This window comes from Vigna umbellata, chromosome 4 (genome assembly GCF_029865625.1).
Source record: "Vigna umbellata cultivar VRB3 chromosome 4, Vumbellata_1.0, whole genome shotgun sequence".
Lineage (NCBI taxonomy): Eukaryota > Viridiplantae > Streptophyta > Magnoliopsida > Fabales > Fabaceae > Vigna > Vigna umbellata.
The window spans coordinates 29,470,362-29,493,447 of record NC_142168.1 but is presented as its reverse complement, the minus strand read 5'-3'; the positions used below and the strand labels follow the sequence as shown (position 1 = coordinate 29,493,447).

Here is a 23,086-nt window from a genome sequence, read left to right as displayed (position 1 = left end):
GAGCATCAAGTCAGTGGAATATCATATCAACGAAAAGGAGTTCATAAGTGGGGCATAATGCAAGCCACAATCACAACACAAACATGCAAATCACAGTATCAAGTAACGTGGATATCTTCCAATCATAGCTCATGTATCAGGAATTTTTATAAGCACAAACACCTTTTTTTAGCAGGATTTACCAAAAGATGTGATTTCTGCATACACATGAAAGAAAACTCACTGATATATTCTTCAAATCTTTCACAATCATCACTGTTTTTCTTAATTTTGATGATGCACAAGTCAAGGATAAAATCCAAAGAACAAAAGTATACTAATGATAGATACCAGCTATATCAAGCTTTCACACAAACAAGAATCAAAACGAGGCTGAAGAAAAGTTGTGCATGGACAAATCTGTAAGAACCTAGGGAAAAAAGAAAGGAAAAAGGAGAAAAAAGAAAGAAAGAGGGAACAAAGGCCTTATTATACATCTGATTCCTTCTTTTCTTCAACTTTTACTTTTAACTATAATAACATTTATATAACGACTAACACAACCTAATAAGCTTTGGCCCAAAAAGAATATACAGAGATGCTTTAGATTTCTGGAAAGTGCATTACATCTTTGCCCTGGAAAAAGCACTGCCTATATATTATAATTAATTTATATTCTGTGCATTAATCTTTTCTATTTTTGGCTAGTAATGAAGTGATCATGTAAACCAGTTAAAATTAGGCATTTTCATTCTTGTGTTGATCTCCCTAAGGTGAACTCCAAGCTTGGATTTTGATCCTTGAAGCTTCTTGTTTGTGTGTAGTTGTTGTTTCCCTGCACAAAGTAGTTTTTCATGAACTCAGGCTATATATATATATTATTCTTATCCATCTCAACAGATCATTGATGTGAAATGATTAAGTCACAACCTCAGAAAATTTCCCAGAATGCTGAGATGCTATGATTTCTTCCAAATCATGTGTACTAGCTTCTATCCGTGCTCCTCTACTGTGAGTCATTTCAAGGAACAAATTTTGAGAAGTTTAATGTCACAGACAAACGTATTAATTATGACACAATCTTTATTTTAGACAAATTATTGTTTTCGTTATTTCACTGTGTTATTGTGAGTTCTAACATATTGCAAGGAAAATAATAACAGTACTAAGATATGAAAAACTAAGCAGCTACCAGTATGTGAAGAACACAAACGAGGATAAAGCAGACAGAAATAGCAGTTTCTGAAAATTGAGGTAAGGAAAAACAATACAAGACTAAGTATCTGTGAATGTCCGATCCATATCTCACACCAAAACATATAAATCTAGAATACAAGAATAAATATTAATAGATGATAATATCATAATAAATGATAAATTTTATTAAAATAGATTTAAAATTATATTCTGATATCATGATAAAAAATGAATTTTAAACCTAATTGAATTTTATAACACTAAGTTTAAATGTAGTATGAATTCGTTTTATCTTTAATCAATATAAAATTTTTATTTTAAAGACATTTACATAGAAAAAAATACAATATTATATATATATATATATATATATATATATATATATATTGATTAGCTTATATATTTATATATTGGTTTTTCTTTAATTTTAAGTATATATATCCATTGATTTTTTTAAATATCTTGTTAATGTTATTCTTACTAGTTGAAAAGACAGATATGATAATCTCTTATGAGTTTTGAACAATATTTTCTTTTCATTCTCCATTTCTTTTACTGTATGATTCAATCTCTCACTTCTCTCTCTTTCTTATCTTTCATTATTGTAAAAGAAAAGTTGTACTAATCTGTTGTCTGAGGTGAAAGAAGTGAAAGAGCTGAATTAATTACGACCATGAAGTCATGATTACCAACATTTAAACATGATGGTTCTATGAAATTATGTATACGTACAGCTTTAGTTCTTCTGCAGTGTGAATTAGCTTTAATTCTTCTCTACTCCACTGACCACATGCTACCTACTTTATTAACTTTTGAAGATAAAATACAGAGAACATTTGCTTTGAATAAAAAAATACTTTATGCTTTCATTTTCGTAAGATCTAATTCGAATGAATATGATGCAAACAACACAAACATTAAAAAGGTATCGTTTCTATGTATCATATAATATGTTCCAACAAGTATATTTCACTTATAATCTTAAATTTTTTTCTCCATTTAAAACTTTCAAAAGTAGGTATATATTCTTCATCTGGTAAAGTAAAGATTACAAGTTCAGTCTTATAATTAGGTTTACTGATATTAGAACATTATAGTACATTAAAACAAACACTTGTGATGGTCAATGTGCATTTATTTCATTCGTACCTGATCAGAGAAAGGACTATACTTACATTTAAGCCATCAGCATGCAGTTATTTCTACAAGAAATTATAAAGTTTAAGAGCTTTTGAGTACATGTATATTCACTTAAAAACTTTAGTTTCTGTTCATGCATTACAACATTTTATGTCACGAATAGATTGAAGATGTATTTCGTTGTATTATACAATATAAAAGTTCTGTTGCAGAGAATTTATCAGAAAAAAGGTAAGAAAAATAATCAGGAAACGGCAAGGAATAATGAAAAAAGACCAAACAACAGGGAATCTAGGTTTTTAAAAGGAAGTCAAGAACATATGTGTGTGTTTGTGAGTCAGTGTTTGATTCAAGAACATATCCTCCATTAACTCTGAATTAGGAGCTTTTTTATTAGTTTTATATTTTTAAAGATAGGTTAAACAAAACCTAAATCTGTAAGTGTTGATATGAGTAGTTTGATAATTATGTCTTTTAATTAAACCTTGACTTTGAATTTGTAAATGAAATCATACTATTGGTATAATTTTATTGTTAAATTTGATGGAAAAATTTAAAAGATAGTTCAGTATTCATAAAAGTTTCAAACACTTTAAGTAAAAAAAAGTGTTGAGAAAAGTATAATATGTGTATTTTAAGGTTTGAGAAGCATTTTTTAAGTTTACTTTCTGCCATAGTTGTTTTCAAATAATTCCCACTAATTATCTCTATATGAAGAGAGAGAAAGAGAATATTTTTTTCTGAGAACGATTTGATTAAGCCCTATTAGGTGATGTAGATAGTGGGAGAAAATTAATAATGATTTTAAAAAAATATATATTTTAGAAACAAATTTTTAAAATTGTGTGAAAATGTCATATACTGGAGAATTAAATATCTAGTAATACCTTTGTTAAGAATATTATCCTTTAAGAAATTATATTCTTATTAGTGAAAGATCAAAATTCTTCAGAAACAACTTTTTATTTCAAGGAAAATGTTTTTGGAGATAAAAATAGTAAAATATAGTAATATAGGGAAGGACCCTATTATTGAAAGTTTATATATAAAACTTAATTTAATATAAGGTTAAGCTTGTGTTTATACATCATTATAAACTTAAGTTATTATGTGATGTAAGTTTAATTGTGTGTAATTTACTCATGAAGATCTCTTGCCGTTTTACTTGTATTTTTATAAAGTGACATCAAATTAATTATTGCTAGAAATCAAATAAACTTTAATTTTTAAAAATACTTTATTTTATGTTTTGTTTCATTGTTCTTTCCTTTCTAACAAATTAGCAAACAGAAGATTATTTTTTTTGGAAGCTTTCATTGTGTCTGTTTCATTCTTTCACAGGTAATTAAGTTTATTTATAATGTCGATACAAAAAATAGATTCTAATTCTCTAAAATGGGAAAATAAATTTACTATATAAAAAAAATATTTCTTTTCAAAATCTGTGTTGAAATTAATCTTATTACAATATATTGCTAGGTGCAACAGGCTGTCCATTAACCTAACTAGGCTTTTGTAGCTTATCAGGTGGGTTTGACTTGCATCTCAATTAGTTTGACCAATGTCATACTATATACTATATAATATTTAATTTATTTTAAATACTGTTTAAAAATACATATCATAAAACAACTTCTTTTTTTAATTTTACATTAATAAAACATAACTTAAATATGTGTAGCATTTGAATTCAAAGTTTTTATATCCATTTAGTTTGATTCTTTATTCAATAATTATTTTTTCTTTGTTTATGTAAAACAATCATTCTCAATCTATAGTTAGGTTGGATTTGGATTTAAGAAATTGATTAGTTTCAACTCAACTTATAAACACTTCTCTACTAAAGACTCGTATCATCAACTAATCTAGTAATAAACTATATATTAAGTTACAATTATAACCTTTACATACACATGTTCACAATATAATAGTTTAGACAAAGGATTAATATAACTAATTAACGATTAAGGTTAAAACATGATTATTTTTAAAAGTCATATGATTTTATATTTTAAACTTGAATCTTCTTTTAAATTTTAATTTAATTATTTGTCCCCGTCATATAAAAATTCTACAAACATTAATTAGAATATAAAAGTAGGATTTCAATCTTAAGTGAATGATCAAGATTAAAATAAAAATAATTAATCCTAATTAATCACCTAGAATACTTATACAGTTATGACTCATTTTTCATCCTTCCAAATGAAATTATTGATTTTATTTAATTACACTAAATCAATAATGTATTTGGTCTAAAGATGCTTGAGTTATCTGATAAATCATCTTTGAACATGAGAATGCCACCCTAATGCACATTTATAAACATATTAATTTGCTAGTATAATGCAATTTTATTCATAGGAAATTTTATATATAAAATTTATATGAATAAAAAAATAGTCCTAATTAATTCTGCTACTTAGTTCTTTTCTTCTCAAATACCACAGTTTTTTTAAAAAAAGCATGGAAAATTGAAAATATTGTACTTATTATAATGTTTCTCTTCTAAATGTATAATTTGTGCACTTAAATGTATTATTTTGCTGGTATATTTTCACAGTAAAATAAATTTCAACTTTTTATTTTCTAATTCTTACTAAATAAGAAACATGTTTAACTTATTTAATAGATCTCAGAAAACTTAATTAATTACAAAAAAAAGGTGATGAAAATTCAACCTCCCTGTACCAGCACTTCTCTTCTAAGTATGAGTTGTGTAGCAAAATAGAAACAAAGAATTCAACTTCACTGTCTATCTTTCTGACTTGAAGGAACTTTTTTGCAGTGTACAAACGGGAGGACCGAGACAACATCAGAGCTAAATTCATTAGAATCCAACTCAAATTTTGACCACCATTTTCAGGACTTAGGGAAGCTAAAAGTGATCAATATATATATAATATGATTTCATGTGATCTCATACAAACTAAGTTGTGTATTAGGCAAATTAGCAGACTCATTTGGGACTGTCATAAACCAGAATAGTGTGAAGTTTTGCTTGATTTTCTGTGTCTGAAATCTTAGACATTTTTAGCCTCCCAAAAAAGAAGTTAATCATAGCATAAAGGCATTATTATGTTGTATCACTGAATGACAACTTTTTGAGAATTGTATATCTGAACCTTCACTTCCACTAAGGATATTGTTTTCTACCTATTGCATTGCAATTCTCGGTAGAAATGTCTTTTCTGTGATTAGTACTCACAGTAGGAGTTTTCCACACCTAAGTTCTTAGCCCTTTTTGTCGTATTAGTTGACTCAAATTTTGAATTAGAAACTATAGTACCAAGCATCAATCTTTGATAAAGCTAAAATACCAAATGTACGAACAAGAGGAAAAGGAAAATTGGAATAGAAATAAAGCCTAATTGGATAACGGTATAGTGTTGTGAAGTAGTGTTAGTTACTGAATTGTGATCAAAGCAAGTGCATTAAGAGATGGCATGATAATAGCCAAAGGGAGAAAGAAACTGCATAAGTCAATGTAGAGCATAGAAATATGCTGTTCTAAAAGTAGAATGTTAATCCATAAATGTACATATTCAACAGTGGAGAGAATAGGTCCTCCATGTATATTTTCACTTGCACATAGCCACTAAATTTCGTCTAGTTTCAGGAAACTTTGCTTTCTACACATTTAAAGAGGGTGAATGACATTGTATCAAAAAGGGGTATCAACCAAATGAGGAATCGCTGCTTTGATCTTCAGAAAGAGAGAAAGAAAGCAGAAGTGGAGAAAATAAATGAAAAGCAAAAGTTGTCAGAGAGAAGCACTTTTTCAGTTTCACAAAAGGGTGTACATTGGACTTTCAGATTTTCCCCAAGTTCAATTATTAAACTCAAAACTTAAAACATGAACACTTGCATAGATAGTGAAAATCCAACACCATGCACCCATGCAGACAGTGACACTGAGACATTATTTTCAAACATTTTCATACATACAGCTCAGAGAAAGAGAAAGAGATTACCTGGTAGAAGAATTAGCCCATAGATTTCTGGAAGTGTGGCCCATATCATGATCCATGGATGCATTTGGAGCTCCTCTCTGATTGGGTAAAAAATTCTTATTTTGATTATTTGGGACTGTTATGGACATGAAATCCTCATCCCCATCTGTTTTATTGCATTATGTAAATGTAATCAAGCATTAATATAATTCAAAATCGCATCATCATCATAGACACACTATTAATTAATCTTTCTTTTGTACATACATGTTATACACACAAAGAAATTATTAGTTAATGGATATAGATTAAGAGGGTCTGAGTCATAAAGGGGTGTTAGTGTTAGGGAATCTCCATAGGAATTGAAAACATTGAGCTAAAAAATTTGGAGCGGAAATCAAGGAATTGCATTAGGTAAAATATTGCAAGCTGCGAGGGTGAGAATTACAATTATATATGAATTACCTGAAGAAGGTGCAGGTTTGTCAGTGTTCTTAACAGTCCGATACATCTGCAGTAACAAAAAAAGACAGATGAGATTAATATAATAGAAAGAAATGGAAATTTATATATATTAAAAAAGAGAAAGAGCAATGATAGATGGGAAATCTGAATTGTCTATGAAGAAGATTTTGAAGGAGAATAAAAAAGGGGAGAAAATAATCAAATCAGATGCTTCTTTTTGTGGGTTTGTTTGTTTAATAACCACGAGGTTGATGTTTGGTAAGGTAAGTAATTGCTTCTATTATTGAGAAATGATGGCTACTTTTCCTACTTTCTCTTTCTATCTTTTATCTCTTTGCCTTTCTCTCTCATGAAAAGTAGAACTTGTCATGTTCCTCTTGCATCAAACAACAACTTCCACTGTTCATCATTCATTCATTCACTGCATGCCTCGGTTCCTGTGCGGCCCCTTGGATAGATAGACCTTGGACAAAGTCTACACACTACCCTACTCCACAGAGGCGCAACAAAACACAGAGGGAAAGAAAGAGAAATACAAATACAAAGCTTTTTTCTTTCTGTGATTTTGTTTTACATGGAAGAAGAAGGAGATGAGGATAAGAAAATGATGGTAAGGTGTAAGTCATATATACCTGCAAATGACTCTTCACATGAGCTAGTGTTAGATCTTTCACATCCATTAGTTCCAAAACTGACTTAGGAGTAGCCCCTAACATCCAACAAACACAACACTTCAAAACACGGCAAAACCTAGAACAATACTATTGTCTTTAATTTCACATCTTGGATATGTAATTTTTCATTTTAAACACCATTTTATATTATTGTTAATGACTCTTCAAACACAGTACAGAAACTCTCTCTCACACACACACACATATCTATGTAAAAAGGAAGAGGAAGAGAGATTCACTTTCATGGCCACCAAGTAGTTCAACAGCATGAACAAAGCGGTTGTGAAGAGAACTAGTCCAACGCATTCTCGGAGCCCTCATGTTCCTCTTACTACTTTGTTGCCTTGGCAACATTCTTGACCTCACAAATCCATTAGAAAATTCAGAAGCTCCAAAATTTGTACTATTCCCAAACTGCTGCAGCTGCTGAGGGTAATCAAAGTACTGAAACTGTTGGGGCCTTGGAGTATTCTCCATGGTTATATCATGAAACCTTGAGATTGGTTCTGCTGCCACACCCCCAACAGCACCATTATAGCTATAGTTAGGAGCAGAATTGGCAGAATAAGGAGGGTGTGGAAGTGAATATAGAGAAGGAAAGGAAAACTTGTTGGTGGGGCTTCTCTCTATTGAGGGAGCAGTACTGGTGTTGTCCAAAGATGAAAGGTTACTGTAGAGAGGGATTCCATTGATGAGTCTTATTTGACCATCAGAAACCCCATGATGATGGCTGAGTCTAACAAAGTTTCTCTTCCTCCAGGTGCTGTCAGCCTCAGAGGGAGTAGCAGTGAAAGCAGTTGTAGAGTTTGCTAAAGAAAGTTGTGTATCTGTGTGGTAAGGGCTACAACCTTTGATTGAACCATCACTGTGGGATTTGAAGCCTTCGGCATAGTCATCTTCATCTGCTTGTTGTGGCCATGTATCAAAGGGCGAATCCCCTCCAGTGTAAATTGAAGAAGGAGCACTGTTTGGGAGGCTAATGTGAAGGGAAAGATCAGGAATCTGATTCGATGATTGGTCTCGGAAAATGCTATTCTGGGGCATTTTATCAATCACCTATATTCCCAGAAATGATTTCAATCTATAGTATATGATGTGCTAGCAACAACACAGGGAACAAAACCAAAATAGAAAAAGAAAAACACACTCAACCAATGAAGAATTCAGAATTTGAAAGGAGAGAAAGGGTGCTTAAATATACATATATATGTTTATTCTTCCACTATAGATTGAAATTTGATATATTTTATCAGAGAAGAACCCCAAAAACAGAAGAGGAAGCTAGAATATGAATCAGTTAAGGTGATTAATTGAAGGGCTGCAAAGTGATGAAATATATGAAAAAGATTTTTGAAAGAGAAGACACTTTCTCAGGTACACAAAACTATGAAGAGAGAGAGAGAGAAAAAGATGTGTAGTGGTGCATATAATATAAACAAAAAAATGTAAAAGGAATGGGAAAGAAAGAGAGAGATGAGAGTGTTTTTTGCTGGCTAACTTGAGTTGAGAGTATATATAGGAAAGTGACACTCCAACAATTCTTTTCATTCTTCTTTTTTTCTATTTAATTAACTCTGCTTTTCTTTTCTTTTCTGCGTAGTCAATACACGCAAAAACTGCATAGGCAAAGTTGGGACAAGTTTTGCTGTGTTTGATTTTTCTTTCTCCAAAGAGGACGGATGAAATATATTAAACACTAAAGAGAGTAATCAAAAAAGAAACTCCACTCTTCCTTCTGCTGCTACATCCTCACTCTTCTTTCTCATCATCTTTGTTCCCATTACTCTAATTAATTCCTCCTACAATAATATATGAAAAAGTAATAATAGAGCCACACATATTTACATTTACATTTATTTGACGTATATTATAAGAATAAAATGATTATAGAAAAGAATAAGAGTATTATGACACACATTAACATTCATTTGACACACTTAACGAGATAAAATAGTTTTAAAAGAGTGAGCTTTTGTAATTTTTCGAAAAAAAAAAAGTAAAAAATAAAGAAAGGTAGTATAAAATGAGTATAAATAAATAATGTGTGTCAAAATATCATTTTTTTCATAAAAAAATGAACTTTTGTATTTTTCTTTCCAAGTAATGATACAGTAACATGTTTTTACATTTATTTGACATATACTATAATATAAAATAGTCATAAAAAAATAAATTTTTGTAAATTTTTTTTAAGAAAGAAGTGAATATAAAATAAGAAAGGATAATATAAAATGAATGTAAAAAATTTATGTGTGTCAAAATATTATTATTTTAAAAAAAAGTAAAAAATAATAAAATGTAAATCAAATTAATATAAAAAACTTGTGTATCAAAGTATCATCTCTGTACCAAAAATAACTATAATTTATCTTTCACAGTGATACTTGCTACTCTAAACAAAATAATAATATTTTTTTATGCTTTTAAATAATACACGTTTCCGTGTATCTTATTTGTTGGATAACAAAATAAATTTTATATTAAATTAAATGGAAATTATAATATGTAATGATTTTTGTCAACTTTTACTCTAAATAGCTAAAAATCATCCTCGTACATAACATTATTTTTTCATTGCAGTACATAATACACAAACTGGATAAATAAATAGGCTTGTCTTCTAAATCTAAATGCTAAAAGAAGGTTTATGTGCCTATAATAACTTTACTTAAACATGATTATCGTTCATTATCTCAAATAAAAAAAAATTAAAAAAAATTATTACATATTTGACTACTGCATATTCATCTATCTAGAAGAAAGAGTAGCAGTACATGTACAGAAAATGTTTGAGTTTTTATGAGATTAACTAATTAGAAATTGCAATACGAAATTTTTGTTAACTTGCAAGCGTTAATTTATATATCTATAGATGGTACTATTATACAAAAGAAAATTTCTCAATTCTTTAACATTTTCACTTAAAACATGTAATAGTTGGAAATTCAAATATGAGTTAAGTTTCACATTGGATAGAAATGAGAAAATAGATCACTATATAAAGATGAAAGATCCATTAACTTATTATCTTAAGATTTTTGACAGAGAGTAGTGTCTTCTTTATATGATTGGACTCAGATGTCATTGGTGTTTATATCTCTCGGATGAATCTCCTTCTTGTTAGATCATATGGATTTAAAGTAATTTAAATTAGATTAAAATTAAAATTCGGCCATTTAAACAGATTAAATTTTAAATTTATTTTAATTTGTTGAATTTGGATTGGTCCAGTGTAACACTACTTAAAATTCATTATTAAGTATATCATGTTTTTTTATTAATTGAGAGTGTAAAATTTTACCTGATGAGTTCATAGAAATTAAACTAAAGTGAAAAGAAATTAAAGGCTTGGCTTCTAGCTTGGGCGTTATGAAAAATCTTGTATATATTTGCGTGATGCTTAAAGCTGACACAGACATACATACGGATTTAGTAGCATATGTTCTTACTTAACCTAACCCAACTTTAATTAAGCTAGAATAAGTGGATGTACTATATAAAAAATATTTTAAAAAAAGTTGACTATTGGGGCTTTAATTATGCATGTATATCCCTTTCAGTATTTAAGATGGAGTTTTGTGTTACAATTTTCTCTTTAATTAATAATTATCATAATTGCATTTATTAGGGTTGAATTCTGATGTTAACAATATGCTAATGCTTTCAACATGTGTAATCACTTTCTGAGTACAAAAACCATGTCTGTGACATTCAAGAAGCAGTTCATTTTGCATAACCAAAGATTACTCATAGATTAATGCAGAGATTTCTAGTATTCGAAGGAGACAAAACTATAACTAAAATTTACACAATATTCAGTGTTCTTGTTTTAAGTTGATGTCGACAACTGGGTTTTTTTTTTTTATGTTGTCCTATTGAACATTAAAAAATTTAAAATACATTTTTACGTTGTAGTATGTTATAATCCTGTTTAATATATTTTAAAATATAAAAATTAACGTGAATAATATATTTTGAAAATACAATAAACAAGAAATTACAATATAAAATCGATTCAAACTGGTTAACCAAAATGATGGGTTAGATTGAAATTTTCAATCCATTAATAGATTTTGTCTCATTTCGCTTAATCTGTCAAATTGACAAGTCAATCTATTTCCGTAACTTTTTATTATTTTAATTAAAAATAATTTAAAAGATTAATTTTTATTATTATATTTTCTTAAAATGTAAATAATTTAAATATGTAAATAATTTAAATCATTAACACTTAAAATCTATTTCGTAACCTTTTTTAAATTAAAAACGATTTAAAAGATTAATTTTTGTTATTATATTTTATTAAAATGTAAATATACATTAATGTAATAATTTAAATCATTAACACTTAGGCTGTGTTTGTTTGGATTGATTTCTCTGTTCACGTGGATTAGCGATGATTGATTTAGAAGAACATCGTTGTTCTTTTGGGCCGATTTGCGAGGATTTGGTCGGATGTAAAAGCGCTGATTTGCGAGAATACACTGTTCAAATCATCTTGCCTTAGGTGCGCGGATTTGCGATGAAATGGCATAGAAAGACTGATATGCCCTGCACGTATTTTCTGAATTACGTACGTATAGAGTTGCAGGTTCTGGAACTGGGAGACGTATTCGGTTACACGGAGGCGTAACCGGTTACAACTTCATGAAGAATTTGCCTTAATGGCGTATTCGGTTACAGGTTCACGTAACCGGTTACAGCTTATTCCATATTAGCTTAAACATTAATTTTATAAATTATTCATAATTTTTTTCTCTTTATAAACATCTCTACAATTAAATATAACATTACAAAATAATATTTTATAATACTTTTATAACTAGGGGCATTTTGATCATCTTTATTTTCTACCAATTAAACTAATTTTTAAAATCTATCACATCAATCAAATCTTACACTGATTCTCACAAACTTTACTTCCAAATCCACTCTCAATTAACCACAAATCCACTCAAAAAAACAACTAAAAAATTACCCTCAAATCTACTCAAATCCATTCAAATCATCTCCCCCAAATACACCAAAAAGAACACACCCTTAAGTTACAATTATTAGTTATAATAGGATAATTTAACATATAAATGTAATATTTTAATTTATTTAATTAAGAAAATAATAATTAATCAATTAAAAACTTATAAAGTATGTATATAATTAAATACGTTTTTAATATTTATTTTTTATATAAAAAAATGAAAAATAAAACATTTAAAAAAGTGAGAGACTAACCTGACAATTCACTCATCGATGAAGTGAGTTATAAATTTTTTTTTTTACGAACTAGTCTATCTTGACTTATTTTTAACCGATCAAAAACATATATATTAGATGAAAATAGGTTGAAATGTTCTCCTTTTTTCACCTTTACCAAAAGTCCAATAAAGAATTCAAGTTTGTCTATCACTATATTCATAAGAAAAAAAAATTATTTTCCGTGATTTTTGGGCATGAGTTCTTGAAATGACGAAGGGTTTAGTTGGTCTTTTCACATGTTTTGAATTTCATGGTGTGTGTAGGTTACAAAGACGTAATTATCATATCTTTTGTTAAACTCTTCCCTACAATTTAATGCAACCACTAATAGCACACGCAAGTAGATATTATAATTTTCAATGTTTTATTTCCTTTTTCACTTGCCTGGTACATAATCTAAGAAGCTTAATTAAAATATTATTATGAAACAGATGGCACGTGTCAGTCTAATGATGATAATTAATGACATTTGGATAGGAATTTAGGGTAATTTTATGATTGGCAATGAATGAAGAAGGGTGGGTGTAATAGTGATGAAGGAAATGGTGAATAATGGAGGCATTGACCTGAATTTGTGAAGGGACACTTAGACACATATATAGAGACCAAGAAAGAGGGCCTAAAGGCTTGTTTGTTTGCTTCCACATATTTGTCATTCTAAACTCAATAATTTCAAATTCCTTTGTAACTTTCTTAATTCCTTTTCATCCTTCCAAATATTCCTTTCTAATCCCCTAGCAACTTGTCTAGTGTTTATCAATTTTCTTCTCACTCTATCACCATCTTTCAAAATAATGCATCCCACACTACAACATCAATAATAAATAGAATATGTTTTACCAAGATTAGAGTAAGAAGTTTGTATACATCTTTATATACTTGCTAAAATCACTTTTAAACGTTATACATTCTTCATAATGTTAACACTAGTACAACAAAAACTTTTTATGTAGTTAAAAAGTATTTTTTTATGTGAGTTTTAAAGTCACTATAGATATCGTTTTCATTGTGTTACGATTGTAAAAAAAATCTTATTATCTTTTCATTTTTAAATTCTTCATAAAATCCTAATTCTATTACAGGCAACATGTTTTATTCCAACCTCATACTTATTGTCATTGTTAATCACTCATTACTCTGTTTCCTCTGCATCTTCGCTCACATTTGTGTAGTCTGCATTTTCACTAATTTTTTTTTGCCTCTAGTACCACTCTCATGTTGTAGGCTACTTTGCCAAGGAGGTTTCAAACTCTGGCTCGGGCATAGCGAACACAATAAACACATTATGATATTGTCCAAATAAACATAATAAACAACAATGACATACCTAATAGCACACCAACATATTAGGATTCAAGATTGGCCAAAGCGAAAATGAGAGAAGCTTGCACAATGAGAGTGACAACCGAGTGCAACATAAGTAGGAATACTAGAGCCACTAACGAGAGGGAGAAGATGAGAGACAGTATGGGAGGGGAGCAATGCGAGGGAGGAGAGATGTGAGCAAATCAGTGAAGTGCAGAGAGGGAGAAAGGGAAAAGAAGAAAATTAAAAATTTTATGTCGATTATAGTGAAGAACCAACGTAATATATGTTTTTTAAATTAAAAAAACAATACGCGTTTATTTTCTATGCTAGTTCTTAGTATAAGACATAGAAAATCTTTGACTTGACTACGAAATTATGGTCGTTATTAATTTCTATGTCGGTTCTATGTATAACTGTTATAAAAAGTCATTTACTTTATTATGAAATTGTCATTGTACTCACTTTATATGTTGATTCTAACGATAACGGTCATAAAAAATCTTATCATGTTTACAATTTTATAACTACGTCATTTATTATGTCAGGTGAATTATAATTGACATAATAAGTCATCATAAAAAACTATATTTGGTTTAATAATTTAAGAATGAGCTCAAAGTATTATCTTAAATATAAATAAGAAAGTTTGGTGGTATCTATTACAACAAAATGTTCAATAATAATACCAAAGTCAAGTCTTGTTTCTTGTATTATTTAAATAAAGAGAAATGGGTCTCATTATTATATTAAAAGTCTAATAATAACCTGTAACATCCCTTCAAGATGCTATTAAAAACTTAGAAATGGTTTACATTTATTCTAAATGTATTTATTTTGTATCATAAAATAAAATTAAAATGTCCATTTATTTCATTAAATAAATGTTTTACTCAACAAAATTTATTTCAAATAATAAGAAAATATTTAAAAATAGTCAATAATTAAAATTTATCCAAAATACATCCGGAATAAAAGAACATGCATTTTCAAAGTAATCCACATGCTTTTCACGGTTGTACATATGCAACTTTATCTACTACATATAACACAAGTCATACGATCATCACAAGTGAAAACCACAAGGACGAACATGCAAGGGTGAGCTAACTTAAAAAAAACATAATAGTTAAACTTATATATATATATATAATAATGACACCACATAACATGTCTCATTCAATCTTTTGTTAATTCATACACTAACACAATTAAATAATAATTATTGTTGTATCATCTAACAACAATGAATCCACATGTAGACTTGCTCCAAAAGGTTCAATAATCAACATAGTCCTCACATAGAGCTTACCATCCAAAACCAACTTACTTCTAAAGCTAAAACCACTCTTCATTCCTACTTACCAAGAGTCTCCGAACAAAGCCTACTTCCCCTACTCCTCCTTGAGCCTTACGGACGAAGTACAAAGGTGGAACTTCCAACCGTTCTCTTAAAGTGCTTCCCCGACGAAATACACATGTGTCACTTTCCAACACTCTTCCAAAGAGCTTTCTCGACGAAGTTCACCTTTGGTACAACTACGTCGAGCCCACCAATCCCCGCTACTCTCCTACAGATCAAATTGGAGTCCTTAAGGTTAACTCCCAAAGCCCCTCATGATCAATTCCTAAAGCCCTTTTACCTCTGGCCGAGAGCACACTTCTCACCAACATCATCACATCACATATGCAGGCATTATGTTCACAATAACACATATTCTATCTCATATTATCAAACAACCACATAACTTAAACTCACATTATTACTACATGCAAAATACAATTAAGGCGATGGACAACATCCCTAACTTAGCACACAATCGTATTAACAACATTATTATATAAATATAAATAGAACAATAATGTATGACATATATATTTAACAACAAACATCAAAATATTATATTTGTCCTCCAAAATTTTATTTATTACATAAATCATTTACTCTCACAAAAGAGTAATTAAACCAGATTGCAATTAAAATACACAACCGCAATTACCTTTAAAATAAACCATTTCAAAATTGAAAAGGCAGAAAACTATTATAACTTTATCCACTTAAAACATCAATGCATACAAATAAATATCAAGTGTCCAATCCAATTTTAACTTTATTCAAATAAATCACCTCCTGTGATTAACGTCAAACCACAACATTTAGTTTAGTGCTTCCAATTTTATCTAAAACTTTGATAAAATAAAATAATATTATTTAGTTTAATCATTACAGAGGTCCTTGTTTTTGGTTTTGGTTGGAAGTCGCAAATCGGTCTCTCAATTTTCTTTGTTTCAATTAGGTTCCTAATTTTGAAAAATGTGGCCCTTATCGTTAAATTAGTTGAACAACTTTAAAAAACAATGGTGAGACTTTGTAAACAAATTAATGATATGGAATCAAATCAGTCAAATGCTACCATATCATCATTTTCAACCTAAATCAGATGCTACAAATTTAATGACAATTGTCGCATTGCATCAATTTTTCAAAATTAAAAACCAATTGAAACAAAAAAAGGTTGAGAGACCAATCTAAGACTTTCAACAAAAGACGGTTAGATCTTGAATGATTAAACCTATTATTTAATATCTCTAATAGTATATACATATATTTGTATATATTCCAACCAAATAAAAGTAATCAATCTCATTTTTATCAACTAATATCATACATTAATAACAAAATAAATCATACAATCTCACAATTACAACCAGTTTAATTTTTAGTCAAAGTAAAACACACTCATATGAATATTAGTAATAATCCAGTTAGTTATAATCAATTATGTTCATTCAATTTACATTATTTAAAATTCATAAGTTTATATAAATATAATGATATCTGCTACAATTTTAACAAAAATCCAAATTCGTAATTTATTTATTTTTTTATTTCAACACAATATAACTTAATGAATTCAAACACCAAAAGGCCATCATGAAATATTAATTGTCGAACTATATTTTTTAAACATAAATAAAATAATCAAAAGTATGATTATTTATACCCAAAAATAGATATTATACTATATACATATGTATAATAGGAAAGTAAAGTTGCAGTTCCAAACTTGTTAACTTTTAGAATACACGAATTTTATAATATCTATTAGAAAATAAAATACTAATTTACCATTGTACATAAATTTTCATTTGTGATACATATGAAAACATCATTATGCTTCATTGTATATAAATTATATAATAAAACAATTCAAATGTGTTATATTATCTAACCATATAATAAAATATTATACTTTACATTTATGTATAATAAATTAAATATATACAAATTTTTCATAAATTCTAGGTAATTACTTTTATACATTAACTATTTTCATAATATTTTTAATAAAGTTACAAACCACAAATCAAATGAAAATAACTATACAAAATCTATATTAAAATAAAACCACCTATTATTTAAATTTCATATGTGTCATAAAAAAACAAAACTAGTTATAATGATAAGTAAAATTGGAACCAAGACCTTATCCTTTAACACAAGATTTCTAACCAAACAAACTATCAAACAATATTTTATATAATAATAATAGTTTAAGTATATATTAGTATCTATTATTTATTTTCTCATATAAATATTTTTCTTGAATCTTACCAAACCAAATATATTGAAATAAATGGGTGAAAGAAAAATATCTCCCAATGTAAAAAAACAAAAGTTACCTATAAATAAAATCGATTCATAATAATGAAATTTCATTGGTAAAACAAAATCAGAAATTAAAAAGCGTTCATTTTATTGACGAATGTAAAAAAAAATCAATTGCCAACGTATTTTTAAAATGTGAATTACTAACATATTTACCAACAAATATTTAAAAATTAAATTACAAATTATTTTTAAAATATTTAATTATCGAAAAATTTTAAGAATTTATATAACCGATAGAAATATACATCAACAATAAAAATTCCATTTTACGGACAAACTGTACTAACATGTCTCTTACACATGAAAATATTCATTGGTAATAAAAGTTGTAAAGTCCATCGATATATTTTGTTAATAGTTATTAACAATATTTTTTCATCAATAGTTATGAAATTTCTTAGAGTGTTTATTATAGTAAATGTGTGATAAAGCCTAACTTATACTTGTGAAAAAAAATTAAAAATTCAAGTATTGTTAAAATTTATACATAAAGTATAAGTAAAATAATGACGTAACATATAAAAAAAAAGTTAAATATATTTGTAGTATGTAAATTTGAAAACAAAATAAAAATTTGTCTTTATCACAAATTTTAAAACATTTTTGTTTTTAAAATTTAAAAAGAATAAATATAATCATTTTAATTCAATGACCTTGTTTTTACATGTTAATCAATGTTTCTTATTGATATTTGAATTTGAACATAATATAAACAATTCAAATGTTAGTTAAATTATTGTTTAAAAATAAAAAAATTTAACTCAACTAAAGTATAAGAACTATATATATTTAATTGTTTTTTAAATTTTGGACTAAATTATATTAACATTAATTTTATATTAAAAATAAAAATATATTTAATCCTAAAAAGTTTTGAAAAATTCTAAAGTTTTGAAATTTAGAATTAAATGATATCAATTATTTATTTATTTGACTTGTCCTGAGTATCCAACAAATAAATAAAGTTTTTATTTGTTTTTTTTTCTGTTGCTGCATAATTTTGTTTTGGATCGTAAAATAAATATTTATATCGTCACTCCTATTATACCTTTTTGTAAATTAAACAAATTTATAATATAAATTTTCTTTATAGATCACACAAAAAGTAATCTCTCTGATTTTCTTTATAGATCACATCAAGAATATTTTTGATTGATTTATGTGTAATTTTCTATAGTCATTTATTTGTGTATTAAACTCACATGAGATGTGATGTTTTTCTATTATCAGTTCATGAAAACGGATTGCTTAATCATTATGCCTTCAACATCCTGACTGAACATATCGTTCCTCGATTAAACTCCATGAAGAACAAACAATCATTATATCATTCAATTCAAATTCTTTAATCATGCATAGCTTTATCCCATCATATATAATTATTTTTATTCATATTCAATCATTGTTTGATGTATTATAATTTTTTTTTATGTATTCTGAGTATAAAAAAAACTTTTGATTAAGTATTTTTTTAGTTGCTAGAAAATAAATTAAGCAAATTGAAGAAAAAAAAGAAAGAATTGATGAGAAATGAAGGAAAATAATGTTCTTGGGTTAAAGTAAGAAAAATAAAAATAAAAATATATACAGTTGATTAGTAAAATAATAAATTTTAATATTACATTTTTTCATAACTTATTTTTCTCTTTATTTCTCTCTTGAAAACCCAGGAATCCTTAAAATACAATCATTTGTTTTCCTTAGGTCACGTGGGATCTCGAATGTTGTTTAAAATATTTATAAATTATTAGAAAACGTTATAAAAAGAGAAAGCTAAGACACATTTTAACCTTTTTTTTCTTATCAGTTTTAAAATTACACAAAAAAAAATATTGAAACGGTATATATTAAGTAATGAAAAAGAATGTGTGTATTTAATTAATTAAATTTTCTTGTTTTCTATAAACTTGGTAAAAATGTGGTAAAACTAATCATATGGATCACATGGATGATTTGAAATTTAAATTTTAAGCATAGTATTTGTAAGCAATGTGAAAGGATGAAAATTCATTAACTTATTATCTTAAGGTTTTTGATAGAGAGAGTAACAATCTATGATTAGACTTAGGTTTTATTGGTGTTATCTTCGGTCAACTTTCTCCTCTATAAACCTAAGAAACCATCAAGTCAAATGAAAAACTATATATAACAAATTGAGAATTATTTTCATAACTTAAATTAAGCAAATTGAAATTGTTGCACAACCCATTTAGAAACATATGATAAAAACTAAAAAATTATTAATCTTATTTTGTAGCTTTGCATAAGAAGCAAAATTTAAAGATGTCTTAATATAAAAATAAGTATTAAAGTCAAACACTTCAAATGAACAAGGTTCCAAACCAAAATCGTTAACACGTTCACAATATTCTCAATTTACGGAAGCATAAATTAAGGAATCAATATTTGATATTTCTTTTTATGAGGTTGATTCATATGCTTGAATTTTTTTTTCCTAAAAAACACAAGAAGAAACTAGTTAAAGTAACATAAAGTGTGGTTGACAATTATAAACTTTATTACACTAGTGTAGGAAAGGGCTCTCGCATCGATTTTTTAGCCATTACTATGCTTTGGTTCTATAACAAAGGCATATCCAGACACAGGAGATGGCCTGATCCAGCACATTGGAAGCCATGAAAATCGTGAGCACATAAGATGGAAATAGAGTAACAGAGGTGGCAACAGTTAAGTGAAGGATAATAGAGGTTTTGGTGGATGAGCTGCTTCCATGGTATGGCTCTAGCTCAAACAGCTTACCATCTATGGAAGGAAGCTAGAGGGGTGGGGAGGAAGCAATGAGAGTGACTTTCGGTGTAGAGAGGGTTGGCTAGAATGCAACAACATATCTTTAATAAATTCCAAAAGTGAGTTTACAAAAAGGGGAGGGTGAATTTATAGGATATTCCCGTCCCATGCACGAGCTAGCTACATGCCTGATAATCAACTGAGAATAGCGGATCAGATGCCACGTGGAATGTGGAATGGTGTGAAAAACATTCTGAAATTAAAGAGCACAAGATACACATGCAAAATGAGGAAGCTAAGCTCGTGTACACTGAGCACTTGGCAAGGGGCGTTGGGCATTGGCAGGTTAAATGCTTAAGGAGGTCTCCAATCTTCATGGGCTTGGATGACTCTTTTGGATCCCTTAACTGCCAATTGAATTTGAGAAAAAAAAAAGCTCCTTGGATTCTTTGGGTGACTCTTCTAACTCCTTTTGGAGCTTTCTTACCATTCTTTTAGTCATTGGGCCTTGGATAGTTGATGGGCTTAGACCCAAGTCATCAACAGGAGTTTATGGTTTAATTCCTAATCAAAGCATATACTTTAGGAATAGGTTTCGATTGGTAAGACAACTAAAGCATAAAATAATTAAAATAAATAAATAAATAAAAGTAATAGGTTTCAATCAAACACGAAGGAGAATGAAAATGAGAGAAACAGTAACAATGACAATGAGAGCGAGAGAGACAAAGACCAACCGCTCAAACGCGAACCAATAATAAAGAAAACAACAATATTGTGGTATCCAAACACAACAAACCAAAAGCAACACGAACATGCAATGTTGTGATGCCCTAATGTGAAAAGATGATAATGACCACCAATGTGCAACGAAGACACCTAAACAAGAAAAAAAAAACAATGTTAGGAGAATGAAAAGAGAAACAAGAATAAAAAGAAGAGATAAATGAGAAATATGAAAGAAGATAAACGATAAAGACAAAAATGAACATTAATAAAAAACTATAATTGAGAAAAATACAAAAATATAACGTAGGAGAATAAGAATGCAAAAACATTTTACAACAAAACATTTCACTGTTTGTAAAAATTTATAAATTTATCTTATGATATGGGTATAGCCTTTGATTCTATATTAAACCAAAACCTATACTTTTAACACTTAAATAAAACCTTTCAATAATATCACCAAATACTATTAAATGAAGTTAAATAATGTTTTTTACTAGTATTATAATCAAACACACTAATTTATCTGACTTCATCACTCCTAAAAACTCCATCAGTATATTTATGCGTAACTATCCATATCTCTTCTATAATGAATATTGTTTATAAAATTGAAGAATAAATATATGCACAAAAAGCTACAAAGTAACAAGCCGTTAAATAGTTAGCCTGTGTTTGTTTGAAGGTATTTCACTGTTTACGTGAAATAGTGAAGACGGATTTGCTCTAGCAGTGTTGTTCGCTTGCGACGATTTGAGTGTTTACAACATCTCGCTAAATTGAGAAGATTTGCGTTGATTTTGGCGTAAAAGACTGTTTTGCCCTGTACTATTACTAAAATTTCAACCACACCATTCAGAGGGATGTGTATTCGGTTACAAAGAATAGCGTAACCGGTTCGAGCTTTTGGAAGGAGTTGCAGAGGCGAGGCATATTCGGTTACACAGGAAGTGTATCTGGTTCCAGCTTGGAGAAGAACTTCGAAATGGGATCACTTGATGTCGTGTGCGTCGCCGAAAATGGGATCCATGAACCTGTACATGCAGCCCCTCGGGAAGAGGGTGCGAGGCTGGCAGAGCTGGAGAACGATGGTGGAGGTGTGGGCGTCTTGGAAGGCGTCGATGATTTTGAGAATGTTGGGGTTGGGAGAGAGGAAGGTCATGATGGCCTTGGCCTCCGCTTTGAGGCAGTGGTGGTCGGTGGCGTCAGTGAGGAGGCAGTTGTTGATGAGTTTGAGAGCGTAGAATTGGTTGGAGGAGGGGTGGAAGCAGCGGAAGACGGTGGCGAATTTGTCTCGATCGATTTCTTCCAACGCTTGGTGTTGTTTTTTGGGCTCCTTCTTTTTGGGGACACTTTTCAAACTCTCTGCTCCAGCTTCATCAGAAACTTTCCACCCCCAATTCTACTTTTTCTTTTCTTTTTAAATTTTCCACAATATATAGTTTTATAATTTTTACTACATTTAAAAATAAATTCATTTTACATTATAATTTTTTAATTTTTATAAAATAATTTAAATAATTATTTATAATTTTAGTTTTTTATACAAATTTTAACATTTAAATATAATAATAATAAATATCATTTTCTATAACTTTAATGACTATGGGCATTTTGGTAATATTTCATTTCTACCAATTATACAAATTTTTTTAATCAGTCAAATCAATCAAATCCTACACTAATTCTCGTAAACTTTACTTCCAAATCTACTCTCAATTACCCACAAATCCACTCAAAAAAACAACAAAAATATTACCCTTAAATCCACTCAAATCCATTCAAATCATCTCCCCAAAATCACCTCAAAAGAACAAAGCCTTAATTATGATCAGCAGTTATTAATTATTTAATCGTATATAATTTTTGTTAGAAAAATATTGTATCTTTCTTAATTTTATATTAAACTTAATTTGTCTTTTAAAAATTATTTAATTAAGTTTTAAGTATCACAAATTTAAAATATT

At 28.6% G+C, this 23,086-nt stretch overlaps 1 pseudogene across 1 annotated transcript; it reads right to left on the bottom strand.

Moving 5' to 3' along the window:
* Positions 1-157: 157 nt before the first annotated feature.
* LOC124833904 (putative transcription factor KAN4) lies at positions 158-8,875 on the bottom strand (annotated as a pseudogene). The gene is made up of 6 exons (XR_015785549.1): positions 7,648-8,875; positions 7,367-7,443; positions 6,735-6,780; positions 6,291-6,435; positions 910-988; positions 158-814 (listed from the first exon to the last, which is right to left on the bottom strand). The product of XR_015785549.1 is annotated as a putative transcription factor KAN4 (transcript).
* Positions 8,876-23,086: the final 14,211 nt, after the last annotated feature.